This window comes from Balaenoptera physalus, assembly GCF_965194825.1.
Source record: "Balaenoptera physalus genome assembly, chromosome: 6".
NCBI classification, from domain to species: Eukaryota; Metazoa; Chordata; class Mammalia; order Artiodactyla; family Balaenopteridae; genus Balaenoptera; species Balaenoptera physalus.
In genome coordinates this window covers 45,695,657-45,719,582 of record NC_138885.1, presented here as the reverse complement: position 1 = coordinate 45,719,582, position 23,926 = coordinate 45,695,657, and positions in this window count along the sequence as shown.

The window sequence follows — 23,926 nt, the reverse complement described above, 5'->3', positions numbered from 1 at the left end:
ACTTGAGAAATGAATAATTTTCAAATTTCATTTTATTTCCAATGCAATCTCTGGTCCATCAATACATACTTACATGTTTCTTGGTTCACATAATTTCTTTAATTGAAAGAAAAAGATCCAAATATATACTCTGTTTGCAGAATTATCTTTTACCATGGTGGGTTTTTGTACTGTAATGTTCTAGTACCAAGAGCACTTTTCAACAGATTGGTCTGTGAAATAAATCATAAACACACATACAATGGTCCCAAACAAAATAATGCAGCAAACTCATGACAGCTGGCCATCTGGATGCTATCAAAATCCCAAATGTATGCTATGAGATGTCCAAAGGCAGTGAAAATCCCATGAAGTAGAAAAATTATGAATTACTACAAATATATGTTATCTAGGGACTTCCCTGGTGGTCCAGTGGTTAAGAATCCACCTTCCAATGCAGGGGACGTGGGTTCAATCCCTGGTTGGGGAACTAAGATCCCACATGCCGTGGGACAACTAAGCCTGAACGCCACAACTACTGAGGCTGCATGCTCTAGAGCCCGTGTGCTACAACTTGAGAGCCCGTGCGCCGCAACGAAAGATCCCGCGTGCCACAACTAAGACCCGACGCAGCCAAATAAATATTAAAAAATATATATGTTATCTGTAATACTTCTTTACAAAAAGATATTTCAATATTTATGCATACTGATTATTTCAGGAGTACAAACATGACAAGAATAATTATCTTTGCTATCTTAACAGTTTAATGAAGACTCTAGTGGAACAACACTTTATCTGCCTTTCTGTCCAGAGAAAGGTAATTTATAACATAAATAATTCATGCCATCTTATGGGCATATTTTAGTAATTATTATATATAGGGCATTGTGTATGAGATCTAATTCTTAATTTCAAGGAACTTAAAACGAGTGGGAAAATGATTCAGGTACACATAAAACACATTAAAATAAAACAAATAATGAACCTAATAGATCAAATATATCCCTCTGAAGTGATTTCTTTAAAAACCTGAAATACAGAAAACAAACTCGGACTTGAACTGAAATATTCAAAATTCTCTTCATTGTAGATTTCACACCCTTATAATAGGTTTATGTTTCAAAAACACCAGGTGGAAAGATAGAAAGATTTTCCAGAGTAAGCTCCCCAAACAGTATACAGATTACTTATTGCCAGAGATAATTATAATTCTTCCTTTCCTCTATCAGGATTATTCCTGGTCAGAGGATAAGATTTGGAAAACCTAGAGAAGAATACCTTTAGGGAGGCAGAAGACCTCAGTTTTCACACATAGAAGTAGGAAGGCCATTAAAATCTGCTGGGAGTCAATATTTGTCTTATAGTTAAATTATGCTACTGACTTTTTGGAGTAGGTAAATAATCAGCTCACTCTTCCTTGAACATCTCCAATCTAAAGGAATAGGGGTAGTTTGGTGGAATAAGAACTGGATTAGGAGGCAAAAGACAATCATTTTGTTCATTTAATTAGTACTCATGACTGGCTCTATGACATGTATCTTAGTTGCTTTGTCAGATAAATTGGAATTAAAATATCTATCCACTACGGTAGCTATGAATATTAAGGAAAGTTCTGTGAATACAAATGCCTTATATAATGCCTAAAACAAAATGTGTACCCAGTAACTATTAAAAAATATATACTGATCATGTATGAAGACTCTTTAATAAACAGGTATTCCTTTTGACCTAGAAAGTCTGCTTCTGGGGGTATTTTCTAAGAACATAATCCTAAAAGAAGAAAAAAGTTTACTTACAAATATGTTTATTGAAGACATACTTCTGTTAACAAAAAAACTGGAAACAACCACAAGACCCCAAAAGAGAGAAATTATAAACTTCAGTTGATATATTATACAGTCTTTAAAAATGATCTTTACCAAAAAAAAATCTTTACAAAGTACTTATTATAATACTATAATATTAACTTATTATTATGCTATGACATATTAAGAAATATCAGTATCAAAAGCTGGATATATAATATGACCATAAATACATGAACCAAACAGAGAGTATGCATTGAAAAAAATACCAACAACAACACTGGGGATTGGGGATTGGGGATGAATACCTCAAATTGTAGTAGGAATGGGTTTTGTGTGAGGACGTTATGGATAATTTTAATTTTTCTTCTACTTGGCTGTACTTTCCACATGCTCTATTCCAATTATTAATTACTTCTGTAATGAAAGAAGAAATGTTGGTATGTGTTTATCTTCCCAACGAACTAAGTTTCTTGAGGGCAAGTATTGTGTGATTTACTCCTTTGAAGATTTACTCCTTTGAATCATAAAGTACCGTCACGCCTAAATTAAGTGTTCACTAAAAATTTTCCAAGTGGCCAGTGACTGATAGCTTTTTCCCTCTTAATTTCAGTTCTTTCTAGGACATCAAAAGGGAAAAAATGTGACTCAATCTGTTTTGTTTCTAAATCACATCCAAAAGATTCCATACACATACCAAATTATGAGGCTAAAAACTAGGCTGTTATAAACTGTTTTGAAAGGGAAATATTATAAAAGAGTCAGTTTGCTAAAGTTGTGTGAGTAATGCAGCATGTGCAAGATTTGGCATCAACTCATACTCTGATAGCACCAGACTCCCAAAAGAAAACCACTTCTTGTCTTTTCCTCTCTTAAGGGAAGAAATATTATCTGCTTTTACTGAGGAACTAAAAGATGAGGTGAAAAAGAGTTGGTGGAGTATTTCTACTGAAAACCCTGTCCAACACTATGGTTGATAGTAATAAATGGTCTCAGAGCCTCCTATACTGGGTCCCATCTGTTCAAATGGCACCATGCCTAACTGCCAGATGGTGTACTGGCTTCACAGGGATGGAGGCGCCAAAAAGATGGCTTTAGAAGGCATTGTTAATACCACCCCCTTGAGTCTCCTGCCTCAGTTACAACTCACCTGTGTTGGTGCTCCTGTCACACCTCACACTGCTTTCATAATTTCTAGAAATAAGTGGTTCCAAACACTTACTATGTCACTTCCTTGAGCTGCCTTACAAAAGTTGTTTCTGATCTTACAGAAGTTGAAAAAGAATACTAAAGTAGGGGAAAAAAAGGCTGAGAGTATCCAAACACTTGACGTTGCCAACATCCACAGCAAGTGCCCGAGGGCCATTATAATCATATGATGTGTCAAACTCCATTATGTAAGGGTGGAATGTGTAGGCACCGCTTATTAAATTTAACCAGTCTCAATGAGAAGAGAGCAGCTCTGCTGCACGGGAGGACCAGTTTATAAAGTACACTCACCCGAAAGAAAAAAAGTAGTTCTAGTGACTCAAAAAACAAAACGAAAACAATTTTTCTCAATGGAAGTAAATGGAAGAAAAGATAATTTCAAAATGTATTTATTAATGGCTTAAATATTCCTCAAAACTGTTGTGCTAAGTACACAAGAAGAAGCATAGATTCTGTCAGAGGGTAATTTTCAAAAAAAATTAAAGGTAAGTCTTTTACATTACAGATGTATCACTGAGTGTTAATTCATTAATTATGTGACCAGTAGGATGACAAAGTTAGTTCAGAGAATACTTGAGAAACTAGTTATATAGGCATTTAAAAACATGAACATTAATTGTTTAGATAAGACACAAAGCTTGTTCAGGTCCAACAGGGGCAATAAGACAACAACTTTCAGGGCGATCTTTTTTATGGGAAAAAATTCTCCAAGCTACATGTAGCTTCAGAGCTATATTCTCCAGGAAAAGCAAATAATCCAAGGGTGGACCTGTTGACAAAATGTCCCAGTATGTCACTGAAAAAAATATGCTGTTCTCTTTTTTGTCTTATTTCTAAGATTAGGATAATTTTTCTTAATTCCAATGGACATATCAGAATAGAATCTTTTTGGGAGGGAGGCAGTTCTGGAGAATCATGAGAATTTTATTCAGCTACAGTAGAGATGGGGTGGGTTCCCATTTCCCTGGGTTGCAATCAGTTTCCTTATAGGCAGTTAATAGCTCTCTTTTTTTTTTTTTTTTTTTGGTGGCATTCTGTCCCAAGACATTCACAATCACCAAGGAGATCATTTGTATTTCATTCTGAATCCTTTTACCCCAGGATCTTTAATGACTTATTCTTATTGCAAATGTTTAGCTAGCCTCATCATACATATTATACCAAGCTAGTATAAGCATTTTCTTATGTAAATTGTGTAGAAAAAAAATATTTCCACATAAAATAAAATAGGTATTTGCTGACTGCATCCAGAGCATACACTCCTCTTTTTCTGTCATCTGCTCCACTAACTACTGCCCTCTAAGATCAAACGGGTTTGGAAGGGATCTTAAGTACTACATGGGATTCAGGCCTATATAAATCTGCCCTCCACATCTTGAACATGTGTGTGTGTGTTCCTGTGTGTTTGTACACATATGTGTTCACACATGTATGAATGTATACATATGTACACACATATATACAGAAATACATATAAAACATATACATACATAATTGTATATGTGTATATATGTAGTCATGTACTTATTTAGATAGCAATTCTAAGATTCTGCCTTTTCACGTTTATATGAGTTAAATCATTCATTCATTCCATAATTCCATCAGGTGCTATTTTCTCAGTTAAGTAATATTCTTTCCATACAGACATTGGGCTTGATGCTGGGCATATAACTTTGAAAATAAATGGAGACAGTAAGCCTCTTTCTTGGAGCTTAAAGTCCTGAAAAACTTAAATTAAAAGCCAAATTTATCATCTATCATCTGTCTATCTACCTATCAATCTATTATCTATCTATGTATAATGTGAAAATGAAATACAGAGTGCTATGAGAATGCAAATCAGGGAAAATAAACTACTCAAAACCAAAATGGTAATTTTCCCTGGAGCAATCACAAGAAAGCTAAGAAATGACAAATAAGGAAAGTTTATCCAGGATCTCATGGGCCATGTTTGAAATAACATTGGAAATAATTAGATATAGTTTTTATATCAGAAAGCCAAAGGCTCTGTCTTCCATTGTGTTCAAGAGGACAGTGATCCTTGTGTATCTTGGCTTTCTGCAGTGAGTGATGGAAAACCCAACTCAAAATTGTTTAAGAAAAAGAGGAATTTATTGCCTCATATAATGGAACAGTGGTTTCAGATATTGCTTATTCTAGGGTTCAAATAATTTTTCTCTCTCTCAATTTTTAGGCATTGCCTGTTCGGTATTGGCTCCATTATCTAAGCCCACATGATTACAAGATAGTAGCTTATAGCCCCTGAGGTAGTATTCTTTCAGGTTTGAATCCAGCAAAAATGACCATTCCCCATCATAAGATCTGTGATTCAAATTAGACCAGCTCAGGTCACTTCCAATCCCTGAAATAGTATCACAAAACACTAGAAAATAAAAAACATAATATTTATGCCCAACCACAAATCTATAATATTAACTATTAATATTAATATTATTACTTTTTATGGATGCATACTCTTTGATTGCTTCTCCAATATGACAATTCTGTAATATTTTCTACAGAGAATATAGAAAGCTAATTCAATGGTTTCTCTAGCACAGTTGATAACATTTTTATTATTGATAGATTAAAAATGTATCTTGGTTATATGATTTATTAGTAATATTATGTTATTTTTTATAGTTGTTGTCAAATATGTGAAAAACTCTTGAGGCTGTGACTACCTTACCCACAACCAGCAATTAGTCCTTATTGCTCATTCCAAAATCCCATCCTGATAGCTTTCTGGGGCTACTTTTGGTACCTCTGTTTTAACCTGTGTTTCTCTAAATACAGAGGCTGAGCCAAAGTCTTGTATGTAGGTCCTTAAGGTAGAAAATGATCTTAGAGGGCAAGAGTATGAAAAAAGGATAGTGAAAGGAAAGGACAGTAAGCCAATTGTATTGGAAAGCACTGCAAGGGGCCAATCACACCCTTGGGAAGCATAATTAGATAAATCTCTGAATTATCTTTTGAGAGAAGAAAGGGGAACATATTTACACTGTAGATTCCATCTTCCACTGGTCAAGGGTGACATTTGGGCATTAACATCCCACTGCACATGCTTGAGTGCCAGGTGAATCCCCAAAGGTATCCCACATCACTATGTTAGAGAAGCTCTGGGGTGGAAAGTGATAGGTAAGTACACTGTGTAGGTCCAAGAGAGGTTTTGTCAGGTTATGCCTGTGCAAAGCTGGTCAAAGCAAGTGCAGAAAAGGTTGGAGCAACAATGGCTGAAGTCAAAGTAAGGTTGAGAGGATTTGAAGAGAAACACACATACCCTATTTTCCTTTGTGGAAAAAATACTTAGCCTAGAGTTCATAAAATCACTAATTTTGGAATATTAAAAGGCAGGCAATGTGCATAGGTATTTATATTAAAATATATATTGTATTCCAAGAATATTTTTCATCTGTGAAAAGTAATCATAATGAAATAAAATGTTTTATTCCCATCTCTCTTGGATGCATTTTCTGTATTATTGCTCCTTGTCACATATGAGGAAAGTAAGGTCCTATCTTACTCCACATAATACCATCTTAAATAAATAATTAAATAATAAAAACACAAATAAAGCTTCTCAAGGAAAAAAATTAAATTCTGAATAGAACCTAGCCAACTATTTCCATGCCTATATATTTATGGGTCTTCTTACAGCAGTATTCCATTGAAAATTCCAGTTCTCTAAACTGTAAATTTTCATACAATACTCTAAATACTTCTCTTTTGTGTGTGCTTCTAAGTCTTCTAAATTTAAAATAAAGAAAATGTAATCATCCTCAGTGGATTAAAGATTTTTCTTAGGCCTAAATGGACAATAAATTCCTAGTTGGAGAAGGTGATTTCCTGTCCTTGACTTATTTCTCAGCTGTTATAATCATTTGTAAAGCAGGTTAAGAAACACCTTTGACATTCTCCTGTGGCTTTGAGATTGCTATGTAGCTATTCATCCTCCACACAGAAATCAAATGAATGAATTACTAGCATTTAACAAAAAATGAAATCTTCATGTGAAAAAAGCTGGGAAATAGTTGGAGAGAGCAGCAGACTGTAATCTAGTTAGTAAATAATAATGCAAACCACAGTGCAGTGGAAGTGAAAAGGAGAACAAATAGGTTGGCCTGATGAGATTTCATAAAACTTTTGGCACTGAACAACTGGGTAAATTTCCTTGCCTATTCATGTCATTCATATCAGCTAAAACATTTGCTGTTAAGAAAAGCATGGAGAAAATGGAAACTTTCTGTAGAGAGTTCAAATAGGTTTATTTGTTATGCAATTTGTTGCTTCACCTGGCATAAAAGCATTAATTATTTCAGGACACCAGGGAACCAGGTAAATTTACCAAATTTACCTTTGTAAGTTTTTATGTACAAAATAAGTAGGAAACTTAGCACTTCTTAGAAGCCACAGATATTTTTCTCAATCTATCCAGGAATATAAATTAATACATTTGTTCTTTCAAAAACTATTTTAATTGCACAATTAATTTATGTTAATTTGGAAAATTGGGAAAAACACATGAGGAAAAAAATACTATTTCCCTATAACCTTAACACCCAGAGAGAATCACTCAACATTTGATAGTCTTCCAAACAGCCTTAATGCCTATACATGCGCGCACACACACACACACACACACACACAACACGCACACACATATATATATGAAAATCTCAAAATAGATCACATTACAGCTGCTGTTCTATACTTTGCCTATATGCTCCAAAAATCCTTTTGTATCAGTAATCAACAACCTTCTGTATCAGTACACATTTACTATGTGTATATACTATGTATATGTATACAACATATACACATATACACACAAACATACGCCTACATATGTGTGTATACTATTTTCAAATTTATAAGTTAAAAACTAGAAATCTACATTAACATTTCTGAATAAAAAACAGTGATCTTGTTTTTGAAATAAAAATGATTCATTCTCATTAAAAAAATTCTTTCCAAGCAAAATTGAAAAGGACTAAAGAAAAAAAGATTAATCCCATGACCTGAAAATAACCATTGTTAACTTTGGAAAATCAAACCAAATATTTTTTAGGAATATATTCAAATAGAAGAATAGATGGATAAATGTATATACAGAAGCAACTTTAGAAAATAAGGTAATAAAATAAATATTATTTTAAATAAATGTATTTTCCTTAATTTTCCCAGAATTTAAAAGCAAAAAAAAGAGCAGGTAACACTGAAGGAAATGTTGACACTTTTGAAAAATACTTTTCCACTGCAGTAGGTACTAGTTCCTAAAATATCTCTAAAATTTATAACAGCAGACTAGGTGATACAGAATGCATAAGTGATCTGGAAGATAGAATAATGGAAATCACCCAATCAGAACAGCAAAAAGAAAAACAAATTTTAAAACATGAGAACATCTTAAGGGATCTCTGGGACAACATCAAGCATACCAACATTCGCATTACAGGAGTCCCAGAAGAGGAAGAGACAGAGAAGAGGGTCAAAGATGTATTTGATAACATTTTGGCTGAAAACTTCCCAAACCTGAAGAAGGAAACAGATATCCAGGTTCAGGAAGAACAGAAGGTCCCAAACAAGATGAAAGCAAACAGACCCACACTAAGACATATTAAAATTAAAATGGCAAAAGTTAAAGGTATGGAGAGAATTCTAAAGGCAGCAAGAGAAAAATAAAGAGTTACATACAAGGGAACCCCCATAAGGCTATCAGCTAATTTCTCTGCAGAAGCTTTGCAGGCCAGAAGGGAGTGGCACGATACATTCAAATTGCTGAAAGGGGTAAATCTGCAACCTAGGATACTCTACTTAGCAAGACTGTCATTTAGAATAGAAAGAGAGATAAAAGAACTTCACAAACAAGCAAAACTAAAAGAGTTCATCAATACTAAACTTACCCTAAAAGGAATGTTAAAGCATCTTGTCTAAGTGGAAAAGAAAAGGCTGTAACAAGAAGAATCTATAGGAAAGAAAAAATCCAGCAGTAAAGGCAAATATTTAGTAAAGGCTGAGGATCAACCACTTAAATAAGCCAGTAAGAAGATTAAAAGACAAAAAAAATTATAAAATCAACTATAACTACAATAATCAGTAAAGGCATAAACATGAAGATGTAAAATATGACATCAAAACACAAAAAGTGGGGAAGAGTAGTAAAAAATGTAGATTCTCTTACAAGGTGCTTGCACTCAAATGACTACTGTTTAAAACAAGTAAATATAGTTATAGGTCAACATATATAAACCCCATGGTAACCACAAATCAAAAACCTATATTAAATACACAAAAACTGCAAGGAATGGGACACAAGCATACCACTAAAGAAAATAATCAAACCACAAGGGAAGAAATTGAAAGAAGAAAATAACGAAGAACTACAAAAACAATTGGAAAACAAGTAACAAAATGACAATATGTAAATACCTAATGATAATCACTTTAAATGTCAATGGACCAAAAACTCCAATCAAAGGGCATACGGTGCCTGATGGGATAAAAACACAAGACCCATCTATTAGCTGCTTACAAGAGACTCACTTCAGAGCTAAAGACACACACAGACTGAAAGTGAGGGGATGAAAAAAGATATTTCATGCAAATGGAAATGACAAAAAAGTGGGGGTAGTAACACTCATATCAGGCAAAATAAACTTTAAAACAAAGTCTATAACAAAAGAAAAGAAAAGAAGATGCATTACAGAATGATAAAGGGATCAATACAAGAAGAGGATATTATACTCGTTAACAAATATGTACCCAATACAGGAGCACCTAAATATATAAAGCAAATATTAACAGACAATAATACTATAATAATAGGGGATTTTAACACCCATTATATCAAAGAACAGTTCATCCAGAGAGAAAATAAATAAGGGAACAGTGGTCTTAAATGACACAATAGACCAGTCGGACTTGATAGATATCTACAGTACATTCCATCCAAAAACAGCAGAATACACATTCTTTTCAAGTGCACATGGAACTTTCTCCAGGATAGATCACATGCTAGGCCACAAAACAAGTCTCAACAAATTTAAGAAGACAGAAATTATATCAAGCACTTTCTCTGACCACAACAGTATGAATCTAGAAATCAATTACAAGAAGAAAAATGGAAAAGCACAAACACATGGAGACTAAAAAATCAATGGGTCATTGAAGAAATGAAAGAGGAAATCAGAAAATACCTCAAGACAAATATGAAAATGTAAACACAACTTTCCAAACTCTATGGGATGTAGCAAAAGCTGCTCTAAGAAGGAAGTTTATAGCAATACAGGTCTACTTCAAGAAACAAGAAAAATCTCAAATAAACCTAACCACGCTTTCCTGGTGGCACAGTGGATAAGAATCTGCCTGCCAAAGCAGGGGACACAGGTTCGATCCCTGGTCCAGGAGGATCCCACATGCCGCGGAGCAACTAAGCCCGTGCACCACAACTACTGAGCCTGCACTCTAGAGCCAATGAGACATAGCTACTGAAGCCCACGTGCCTAGAGCCCGTGCTCCACAACAAGAGAAGCCACCACAATGAGAAGCCCACGCACCACAACGAAGAGTAGCCCCCGCTTGCCACAACTAGAGAAAGCCCATGTGCAGCAAGGAAGACCCAATGCAGCCAAAAATAAATAATAAATAAAAATTTTGTTAAAAAAATTTTTAAAAGCCCCTAACTTACTATCTAAAGGAATTAGAAAAAGAACAAACAAAGCCCAAAGTCAGCAGTAGGAAGGAAATAATAAAGATCAGAGAGAGAATAAATAAAATAGAGACCCCCAAAATCAATAGAAAAGATCAATAAAACAAAGAGATGGCTTTTTGACAAGATAAACAAAATTGATAAACGTTTAGCCAGGCTCATCAAGAAAAAAAGAAAGGACCCAAATAAACAAAATAAGAAATGAAAGAGGAGAAATAACAACAGATATCACAGAGATACAAAATATCTTAAGGGAAGACTACAAACAGTTATATGTTGACAAATTAGACAAACTAGAAGAAATGGATAAACTTCTAGACACATACAACCTCCAAAGACAAAAATCAGGAAAAAATAGACAATCTGATCAGACTGATCACAAGTAGTGAGGTTGAATTTGTAATATAAAAACTCCCAGTAAACAAAAGGCCAGAACCAGATGACTTCTCAGGGGAATTCTACCAAACATATAATGAAGAGCTAATACCTGTCCTTCTCAAACTATTCCAAAAAAAAAACAGGATGGAACACTCCCAAATTCATTCTGAGGCCACTATTACCCTGATACCAAAATCAGTAACAGGCCATTATCTCTGATGAATACAGATGCAAAAATTCTTAACAAAGTAATAGCAAACCAAATTCAACAATATGTAAAAAGGATCATACAGCATGATCAAGTGGGATTTATTCCAGGGATGCTAGGATGGTTCAATATTTGCAAATCAATCAATGTGATATACTACATTAACAAAAGGAAGGCTAAAAATCATATGATAATCTCAATAGATGCCGAAAAAGCATTTGACAAGATTCAACATTCATTTGTAATAAAAATTCTCATCAAAGTTGGTACAGAGGGAACATATCGCAACATAATAAAGACCATTTATGACAAACCAATAGTTAACATCATACTCAACAGTGAAAAGCTGAAAGTCTTTCCTCTAAAATAAGGAATAAGACAAAGATGCCCATTCTCACCATTTCTATTTAACACAGTATTGGTAAGTCCTAGCCATCACAATCAGACAAGATAAAGAAAGAAGAGGCATCCAGATTTGAAGGTGAGAAATAAAACGATCACTATTTGTAGATGATATGGTTCTATGTATAAAAAACCCTAAAATCTTCACCAAAAAACCAGTACAACTAATAAATGAATACAGTAAAGTTGCAGGATACAAGATTAATACACAGAAATTGGTTGCTTTTCTATACACTAAAAATGACCTAACAGAAAGAGAAAGCAAACAACAACAAAAAAATTCTGCTTAAAATTGCATCAAAAAGAATAAAATACCTAGGAATTAAACTTAACTAAGGAGGTGAAAGACCTATACTCTGAAAACTATAAAAAACTGATGAAGAAATTTGAAAATGATACAAAAAAATGGAAAGATACACATGTTCTTGGATTGGAAGAAATAATATTGTTAAGATGTCCATACAACTCAAAGCAATCTACAGGGTTAATGCAATTTCTATCAAAATACCCATGACATTTTTCACAGAACTGGAACACATAATTCTAAATTTTATATGGGCCCATAAAAGACCCTGAATTGCCAAACCAATCTTGAGAAAAAGAGAACAAAGCTGGAAGTATCATGGTCCCTGACTTCAGACTATACTACAAAGCTACAGTAATCAAAACAGCATGGTGCTGGCACAAAAACAGACATATTGATCAATGGAACAGAATAGAGAGCCCAGAAATAAACCCACAAACTTAAGGTAGATTAATCTATGACAAAGGAGGCAGAATATACAATGGAGAAAAGACAAATTCTTCAGTAAGTGGTGTTGTGAAAACTGGACAGCCACATGGAAAAGAATGAAATCAGAACTTTTTCTCATATCACATACAAAAATTAATTCAAAATGGATAGAAGACCAAAATGTAAGACCTGAAACCATAAAACTCTTAGAAGAGAATATAGGCAGAACACTCTTTAACATAAATTGTAGCAATATTTTTTTGGATCTGTCTCCTAAGGCAAAAGAAATATAACAAAAGATGAACAATTGAGACCTAATTAAACTTAAAAGCTTTTGCACAGCAAAGAAAACCATCAACAAAATGAAAAGACAACCTACTAAATGGAAGAAAATATTTGCAAATGATATGTCCTATAAGGGGTTAATATTCAAAATTTATAAACAGCTCATACAACTCAATATATTAAAAAAAAAGAACAACCCAATTTTAAAAATTGGCAGAAGACCTGAATAGACATTTTTCCAAAGAAGATATACAGATGACCAACAAACACATAAAAATATTCTCAACATCGGTAAACATCAGAGAAATGCAAATCAAAACCACAATGAGGTATCATCTCACACTTATCAGAATGGCCATCATCAATAAGTCTACAAACAGCAAATGTTGGCAAGGTTGTGGAGAAAAGGCAACCCTAGTATGCTGTTGGTGGGAATGTCAATTGGTACAGCCACTATGGAATACAGTATGGAGGTTCCTCAAAAAACTAAAAACTACCAATGATCCAGCAATTCCACTTCTGTATATATATCTGAAGAAAACAAAAACTCTAATTCAAAAAGATACACACACCTCAATGTTCATAGCAGCATAATTTATAATAGCCAATATATGGAAGCAAACTGTGTCCATCAACGAATGAATATATATATATATATATATATGTATATATATATATATATATATATATTTTTTTTTTTTTATGACGTTTTGTGTTGCTTGTGTAAGCACCTGGCATTCAGATTTTTTTATTACAGCATAACCCAGCTTATCTTGATTAATATAACACTAACCTTTAATCCACATCTTCTCCTATTCTTAATCTTAATGTATCATTTGATAGGCTGGTTTATCATCTTTCTTTTTCAAGAGATCTTGACAGTTATCTTATTGTAACATTAGCCATGCTTGAGAACATCAGACAACAACAGCCATGCTTCTGTTGCCTTTATAAACTTGGTTGAGTATGTAGTTACTGGGTCAAGCTTTCTCCCTTCATTTTTAGAGATTGATACGTGTCTTCTGGTTGAGTGTGAGAACATGTAAGAAGTCTGAAGACAACCTTCATTTCTTCCTCGTGCATTATTTTCTTTTTCTGCTTGGATTCCTATACAACACTTTTAAAAACCATTTTGTTCAGTAATTTACAATGTTGTGAATTGTTTTTGGATGGCAGACTTGGCTTTTAAGATTTGAAAATTCTTCTCAATCTTTATTTCATGAGCGTTTTCTTATACTATAACTTGGACTATGTTTTTCTTTCCCACTAGTTTTGTTTTCATCTTCAGGATCGCATTATAATATTCCTTTTGCCCTTATTACATCTCTATCATGTTAGTAATAATCACTGTTATGTTATTCTCTTTTATTTATCTGTTACCTGTTACCATGCCTATAGTGTCTTCAGTCATTATTCTATTTTTGTTATTTTAAGTGTGACTTTCATGTCTGGACTATTTTTATCTTATATGTTTCCACTGAATTTTTATCTTCTTCTGAGTTCTACCAGTTCATTTTACGTATTTTCTATTGTCGTATAATCTCCTCCCAGAACCTTTTCACCTGGTCTTTAAGCTCTTTTTTAAAAAGCAATCACACACACACACACACACACACACACACACACACACACACACTAGAATACTGTTAAGCTGTAAAAAAGAAGGAAATCCTGCCATTCGCAACAATATAGACAGACCATGAGGGCATTATGGTAAGTGAAATAAGTCAGACAGAGAAACACATAGCCTGTATGATCTCACTTATAGGTGGAATTTAAAAACATAAACAACAAAACAATCTTGTAAAAAGAGAGATCAGATTTATGGTTACCAGATGTGGGGGTGGGGCAATTGAGTTAAAGTGATGAAAAGATACCAACTTCCAGTTATAAGATAAATAAGTGCTGGGGATGTCATGTACAACACAATGACATTAACATGATAGCTAACACTGCTGTATGGTATATTTGAAAATTGCTAAGAGAGTAAATCCTAAGACTTCTCTTTACAAGGGAAAAAACATTTTTTAATCTATATGAGATTAGGGATGTTAACTAAACTTGTGTGGTAATCATTTCACGATATACAGAAGTCAAGTGATTATGCTGCACAGCTTAAACTTATACAGTCAATCATATCTCAATAAAACTGAATGAAAGAAAGGAACTAGTTCGGATAAAGTCATGAATTGAGAATATTAACAAAAGCATCAACTTTACTCACCTTTTAAATGTAAAGACTTATATGGAAATGGATAATCCTGTTCAGGTTGGTGTTTAATAAACACATATTTTAAGGCAAATGTTCCACAGAGATTGTTACTTTGTTCTCCAAAATATAATCTTTAATTCCTAAAAACTAACCAAAAAAGCAATCACATTGTCTATAATTTGTTTGAGAATAGTGAGAACTATTTCTTTGAACCCTTCTTTTTCTTTGGGAAACTCCTCTATTCTTTTTGTAATGTGTATTTGCATTACCTTTCATTTATGTTTTTCCTTTTTTAAAACAATATTTGCCACCTCATTGACCTAGCTTTGATGTAGTATAGCAATATACCTTATTGTGCATCCACTTCAAGGATGGATCAAGACATGGAATGAATTCAGTTTATGTTAACAACTACGTCCATTATGTATCCTATCTTCAACTTTTTAGCACAAACCTATGCCAATAAATAATGCAATTTTGAAATTGAAGTTTCTTCTTTCTACCAAGTGTGCAACTTTGAATAGAAGTTTTCTAAGAAGTCTGAGGTCAACTTCAGCCATCTCACAAATATTCTTTGCAGATAAGCTTACTGATTTTGCTAAGACAACATTAAACTTTTTCAAAGTACGAAAAAGTTGTACTTTGTGAAATTCTACTTATCATAGCCTAACGTCCAAATTTCTTGGTCCTATCAAAATTTTCATCAAAACTGTTGATGTGGGCTTCCCTGGTGGCGCAGTGGTTGAGAATCTGCCTGCCAATGCAGGGGACACGGGTTCGAGCCCTGGTCTGGGAGGATCCTGCGTGCCGCGGAGCAACTGGGCCTGTGAGCCACAATTGCTGAGCCTGCGCATCTGGAGCCTGTGCTCTGCAGCGGGAGAGGCCGCGATAATGAGAGGCCCGCGCTTGCCGCAACTAGAGAAGGCCCTCGCACGGAGACGAAGACCCAACACAGCCATAAATAAAATAAATAAATATATTTAAAAAAAAAAAAAAAAAACTGTTGATGTAGCTAACCCAGTGGTATTTTTTAATCTCTGTTTTCATCAGCTACAGTAGAAAAAGCCCAAAATAATTATTTTCTTTGTTAATTTCGCCTATAATTTCTAAACCACAGCTTAAACATTCTAAGCAATAATGTTTGAGTTATAATTACAAATGTGAATGCTTATTCCTGTTGGAAAACATAATTCTTACTGTATCCAATAGACTTTAAAAAAAAAAAATGCCATTGTGAAAAGCTTTTAATTTGGGGGCAATTTTATGATCTAAAACATTTCAGAAATAAATCTTTGACATTTTGACATGTTAATACCATTTTTAAGTTAAAATATTTCTTTACTTTTTAAAGTTTTAATTTGCCTTGTTCTTGGTTTTCTACCTAGTTCTCTTTATGGTTTGTTTTATAAAGATGATTTAAATTATACTCTTTCAGCACCGATAGGTTTTGTTTGCATATGATGCACAAAGGAACATTCTTCACATCCACAGAAAAATATATACACTATAATATTTTTCTTAAATGAGCAGTTCTCTCACTCTTTCATCCCCCTCACTTTTTGATGGAAATATGTATCTAGAATAGGCATCAAGAATATTTTATTTCCTATTTAACACTAGATTAAGAAAAAAACCATGAGTATAATGATAAAATACAACTGAAACTTAGTGTCAGGGAGGGGTGGAGTTTGTAGCAAACTAGACTCAATATGTTCCATCTAAAGGGGGAAGTCACAGCCTATTGTTGCAGCAGGAACTGAGATGTATTGTTGCCAGATCTCTCACTTTAAAAGAAGCTGGAATTCAGGGTTTCTAATAAACCTCCTAATTCTTACATGTTGGCAACTGAATTAAAACTTAAGACCTATGACTCAAGGGGAGAAAAAAGAAAATTGATGAGAAAAATGGGATGAAATATATAAAATATGATGAGATAAAAATAAATTAGTCAAGAAAGAATTGCAAAGACATAAAAAATACAATTCAAAAATTTGAATAACTATTTGGATGCAGTAAAGAACAGTAATGTCATCCAGAAAACCTAAGCAGTGACCAAAATGATTTTGAAAATTTCTCCTGGCATGCAGAATAAAAAGAAAAGTGAAGACCATGACTAGTAAAAAAGATGATCGATAGGCAGAATAAAGATTAAAGATTTAAACTAACAGTTATGATCTCTGAATTTGGAACAACAACAAAAAAGATAACTGAAAAGAAATTATAATCAAAGACAAAACTGAAGACAATTTCCAATTTGACAGATCACTTAGGTATCATGTTAGATTATTTTCTAAAAATGTCACCAAATATCCATCCACTTCAAATCTACACACTTTACCACTCCTCTCATCAATAGGTGGATTCCATTTCTCCATCCCTAAATCTGAGACGTCCCTGTAACTTCCTTTGACCAACAGAATGTGGTATAACTGATAATATGCCAGGCCTCAGGAGGCCTTGTGTGCTTCTATTCTCTTTCCTGATACACCATCATCACCATGTGAAAAAGCCCAAGCTAGCCTACTGAAGAATGTACATCAGAGGAAAATCATCCTACCTGAGGCCAACTCTCAGTGAACCTGCTAGGTGATCTCCATCACCTGAGCAATTCTAAAGAAGAACAGCCAAGCCTAACTCCTATCATCAGAACTACCCAGCTGACCCACAGATGTCCAAGGAATAATTAAATGCTTATTGTTTTAAGTCTCTAAACAACAGAGTGGTTTGTTAATGCAGCAATAGCCCACTGATACAGGTTGTACCACATAGACCAAGCACAATGAATAGAAATATATTTACACCTAGATGAAAGCATAAACTATGTGAAGAAAAATATTCTATAAGCAACCAGATGGTAGAAGAGGATGAGCATGAAGAAAGAAGAGGAGAAGGAATGAGAAGAGTGGAGAGGAGAAAATATGCTATAATAGTCATAAAATTAGATGGCCTTCTATTTCTCTTCTGAAAAACTAAATGCAGAAACAAATTCAAGATAAAATGTGCAAAGTTAGAAGAAAACATATGCTACAAAACTATTATACTCAACCAAGTTTGTATATTCAGATGACAGAAAAATAGTTTACATATGCAAGGATACAGGAATTATACTTTCCATCTGAGAGGGGGAAAACTTACTGAAGATGTACTTTTGAGGTGATAAATTACAAATAATGCCATTAATAGTTTCAAAATGCTATTTTTTAAAGACTACAATTTACCAATTTAAAATGTCCCTTCATGTTCCTTCAAAATAAGAAAATAAATAACATTATTTTTATTAAACAATTACTTCTGTGCCAAGTACTATGCTTGTACTTTACATACAGAATCTAAGGCTTAAAACATTGCTGAAAATTAAAATTAAATACTAATTTAATAAGAACATTAATAATGGAAAAGTCATGGCATAAAATAATTGTTAATCAGCATTGACAATGGCTTAAAAGTGACTTATCAAATAATAATTGTAATTTTGGGGCCCAAATGTAACATCAATGATAAAAACTGCTACTCAAGGAGAAGATGTCATAATGTTCTGAATCCAAAAGTCTATAGTGTATATTAAAAATACCGGGAAAATAAAGTGTAGAAGGAATAATGATATGCTAGGTTCCTCATCTTGTGGATTTCTCCTTAATTTGATAGAGAAATATTTATTTTAAAATTCATGATCAATTAAAAACATAATATATATTTTTTAAAGTTACTGGATAACTAGCAAAGAAAAAAATCCATATAGCAAAAATCAGAAAACAAAATGACAATCAAATATAAACAAAACACAAGAAAACAGATGGCAAAAGTAAAACTAAGCATATCACATATGGTTTACACTCCTCCATAAAAATGAAAGATTTTTCTAATTGCTTTAAAAATATTTAATCCATAGCTGGGATATATCTGAAAAATTAGACAGAAATTTTGAACATAAAAGCAAATGGGAGATTTATTAGACAAATATTACTATAAATACAGTCACAATATTAAGTTCACGGTGAATACTTTTTTTTTCTTTTTGAGGTGAATACTTTTATATGTATAATATAAAAAGATAACATAAAAAATAACCCATAAAGTCATAAACATTTACACAGAACATGTCAAAATATCTAAATATATGAAGGAAAAACTAGAACTATAAGAAAAATTGATAGCAGCATAATTTTATAAGAAATAATACCTCTTATGCCTGGGAAAACTATCATGGGGATTTACATTCTGTTAAAAGTAAAGCAGTTTTGGAGAAGGTATTTCAAAAAAATCCAGAGAAAGAACGAGAGTTGTTTTCTGAGGGTTGAAAACTAATTATTGGAGGAGTTTATGGGCAAAGTACTCTTATATGTTTATAGAAGGCCTTGTTAAAAGACAAGGATAGATTCTAAACTACTAGAAGTGGTTTAATAAAGAAGGAAATGTAAACTGGGATGGCTGTTGTTTCAACTCATCTAACTAGGAGATTCTAGAGCTGAAAGAGGAAGAAGGCTGGTAGGTCTCAAAACCCTACTCAGCAAATAACCAACTCCCAGATTATTATCCATCCATTTGATTCTGGATAGGAAAGCAACAGCAGCAGCCAAGAGTGATAAGTAACATCGGGACAGTGGCATAACTGAGCCTAAGTGGGGAGCCATAAGTAAGGAATCCTGATTGCCTGGCTGGCCTCTGGACAACCCCACCCCTTGGGTATTAGAAGCAGCTGTCCTAATAAGAGTAGAACTGAAGTATAAAAGACTTCTGGTGACAAGCTTGGGTGTTGGGAGAGACCTGGACAGTGGAGGTGGATGGAGGAGCAAGGAATGATCTTGAGGTGCTCACCCCCATACACATCCAGAATGTTTTTTAAGAACACAAAAATACATAAATAAAACAAAATTATTTCAAAAAATTAAAAAATAAAAAAACAGCTTTATAAAAAGAACACAAAGCAAGACTTGGACTTTTGCTCTTTTTTCCCTCCTTCCCCAAAGCAATATTACCACCCAACATACTACTGAAGCCAGAGAACAATGCGGGGGGAGGGAAGCCACATTATAAATAGAATGACTTACACAGGGAAATTAACTAATGGAATGAACAGAACAGATATTCAAAATGGGATATTGGAAACATGGTGTAAGAACAAGCAGTTCTGGACAGAATCTTATTTGAGATATTAGGATGAAATAAATGTATCATTACTGAAATAGAGACCTCAATGGATGGGTTGAATAAAAGAATATAAAACACTGGAAAATCAGTTATAAGCTGGGCAGATAAGTTGAAGAACTCTCCCAGAATGTATCAACAAGGAATAAAATAATGATATATATGTATATATAAATTATGAATTCAAAAACTTGAAAAAATAACGAGCCAGAATTTCCCAGAATTAAAGAAAGATATATCAGACCTCTGGCTGAATAAATGCAAAAAAGTGTGCCAAAAGGGTAAATAAGAAAAAAAAATAATTTAAAGTAAAAAAATTTAAAACCTCAACTAAGCATATTATAGTGAGATTTGAAACATAAAACTAAGAGAATATGCTGAAAGTTTCTGGAGAGAAAAAGAGAATCACCTAAAAATGAACACGAATCTGACTAATGTTAGACTTTTTAACAGCAACGCTGGACACATGAAGACTATGGAGTAATATCCAAATGAAATTATTTAAATTACTTTTTCATTTTATTTTATTTTTTCAGTACTCCAGCCATCTCCACCACTCCTTCCACTTGGGAACTATTGCAATAGCCTACCTACTGCATGCACTATGTCACAACCCATTAATGTATGCCTTACATGGCAGTGTAAATGGTATTCTCAATCCTCAATTAGAGCTTGTTACCTTCTAATTAAAATGCATCACCTTGGGGAAAACATCTAAAATCCCAACATGGCTTAAGGCACTGTCTGGTCTAGTCAAGCACCTCTGAATGCTGCCTGATATGAGAATCCCCAGGGAGGTTTGTACCACTGCATGGGCCCTGCTTACATAGTTCTCCTTGAAGGGCCTGGGGCTGCCCCCAGCTCCCCAAGTGACTCTGAAGGCAGACAGTTCAGAAACCCTGATCTTGCCCTCGTGGCCTCTCCAGCCCCACCCCTTCCTTGTGCCCCTTCAGTGCTCCTGCTGCACACCTCTCCTTCTGTGCCTTGAACATGTCATGCTCCTCCTTGCTCCAGGCTTTGCATGGGCTGTGCCTCCATCCTGGGACACTCCCATACCCTTTCATCAGGGTCACTCCTGCTCTGCCTTCAGATCTAGCTCACGCCTCACTTGCTCAGGGTACCCTTTTCCCATCTTCCTAAGTCTCTCTCATATGTCTTAGAGACTTATAGCAAGTCATATATCTCCTTAACAGCACTTAAGACATTGGATACAGCTTAATTATTTGTATGAGTCTTTCATAAAACTCTCTTCTTCTCATTGTGAACTCCATGGGATTAAGGAATATGTCACTTTTCTTATTTAGTATTGCATAGTTTTCAACTAATGCAGTGCTGCCTAACAGTTGTTGAATGAACGAGTGAATTAATCAATGACAACTACAAACCTAAAACCAGTAAACATCTTAAATTCCCATATGCCTTGGTTGCAAGTCATATACAAATTTATTATATTTTGTGCATATATGATTGTAAAGGTGTGGTAAATCTAGTGGGTAGATGAGCTAATGAATGATATGAGGCTATATTTTGAGTAGCACAAATATCATTTCGATGTTACTGAAAAATTATACAATTATTTTTCCCATGTTTGTTAAAAAAACATATAAACGTTTTCCTTTTCCAGAGAAAAATCATGATTGCAAACCTAATGATCTGTGAACTCAAAGCTAGAAACATATCTATAATAGAAAATATTTCCATGTTTTTGAGACCCTTTCTTAATTATTTTCTACCATTATTTTTCTGAAATCACTTTGATACAAAATGTCATTTCAAGATCATTTAAAAAAGAAGAGCAAAGAATGTTAATTCATTTGTAAAATAAGAATTAAGTGAACAATCTATTCATGAAGTGTCTTCAAGGGCGATAAGTAAGAAATAAAGAATACAGGTTGTCAAAATGAATCATTAACTTCTCCAAATCCAGGAAATTCAAGTTTAACAAAAAATCCACAATTTAATCACCATAGCACTTTGAAAAATAAAGGCAACAGACAGCCTATTTGAATGGCATCTGTCTTAGATTGCAAACATCATCAGGAAAATCATTAGGGTAATCAGTAAAGGACCGACTTGAGCAACCAAGAGAAGTATAATATTTAGTGGATCACATTTTATCAAAGAAAATTGAGAATAGTTGATCCATAATACGTGACACTCAGACCCTGAAATACCACTGACTCTTCCAGGTATGAAGAAAGTACTTCTCAGAAAATCCTCATCATACATGGAACTAGCATTTTTCTTGTGAAAGCAGAAAACCTGTGCTGTAAAGAGCTAAAGATCATGGAGGCAAAGGGCTCACAGTAATCTATATGTGTATTTACCCATATATAAAATTGTGCTATGCTTGTTTTTTTATTTGATTTTTAATGAAAATGAATAATTTTATATATTCATTACTATGCAGTTATTTTCACTTAACTTTTTTCTAATTATTAATGCATATTCATGTAATTTTAACACAAATAGGACAGTATAAAGTATTTTATTTTTTGGTCTAAGCAGTCTTCTCCTTTTTACTCATGTCCCTTTTTCTCTCCTCCTCTTCTTCTCCACCCTGGGCTGCCATACATGGTGGTACAAATTGCTAACTGCAAACATCAGATCACACTGAGATCTATACATTAGTTACCTATTGCTACATAACAATATTACCACAAACTTGGCAACTAAACAATCCAAGTTTATCATCTCACAGTTCCTGTGGGTCAGGAGTCATGGTGTGACTTAGTTGGACCCTCTGCTTAGGGTCTCACAAGCCTGCAATCTAGGTGTCATCCAGGGCTGCAGCATCATCTGGAGGCTCGACTGGGGAATTATCTGCTTCCCTGATTGCATAGGTGTTGGCAGCATTCAGTTCCTTAGGGCTGTAGGTCTGAGAGCTTCACTTTTTTTTGTGGCTGTTGGCCAGAGACCATCTTCAGCAACTCACCTGTGGTATTTGTCACGTGGGGTTCTGCAACATGGCTACATGCTTCCTCACAGTCAATGAGGGTAAAAGAGATTCCAGAAAGAAGGGAACTACAACCTTAAGTAACATAATCACATACATTTAATCACCTTTGCTGTATTACATTATATTGTAGAAGCAAATCACAGATTCCTCCTACACATAAGAAGAGGAAATTGAAGAAGGACATGAACACTAGAAAGCAAGAAACATGGAGGGCACTTAAAACTCTGTCCACCACAGTTTATATAAATGATACCCCTTGAATTACACAGTGCATAATCTGTGTGGCCATATGCAGCTGTCCTTTTCATCAGTATCAGTATCCCTTCACTGCCACCAAGTAACTCATGGTAAGAATCGGATGTGTATCTTTCCCTACTTTTCCCTTGCTTACATAATAATGTATACATATGTAAGAGAAATTTTTGTTAAGGCTTGTTTTACGAATAGAGGTTATATTATGCGGTCTCTTCTCTATTGCTTTTCTCACTTAGTAATATTTCATAGGAAACATTCCAAGTCAACTTATACAGCTCTACTATATTTTTCTAATGGCTATACAATATTCCAAAATGTGGATATATAATAATTTATCTAATCTTTCCATTGCTGAAAAATTACTCAGTTGTTTTATTTTTTCCTCCCCTCAAGTGAACATACAAATATATTTATTGCATGTACATATATATAACATATATTCATATATATCTACCTATAAGAATATATGTTCTTATAGATGGTTTCTCTCTTCCTGGGAGATGGAGTCTCAGAACTGGGTTGCTGAATTAAAGGGTATGTGTATTATATTTTAATAGATGGGGCCAGGTTCCTTCCAAAATGGCTTTAACAATCCACACTGTCACAAGCAAGGCATGAAAATACCTTCTCTTAACATCCTCCATA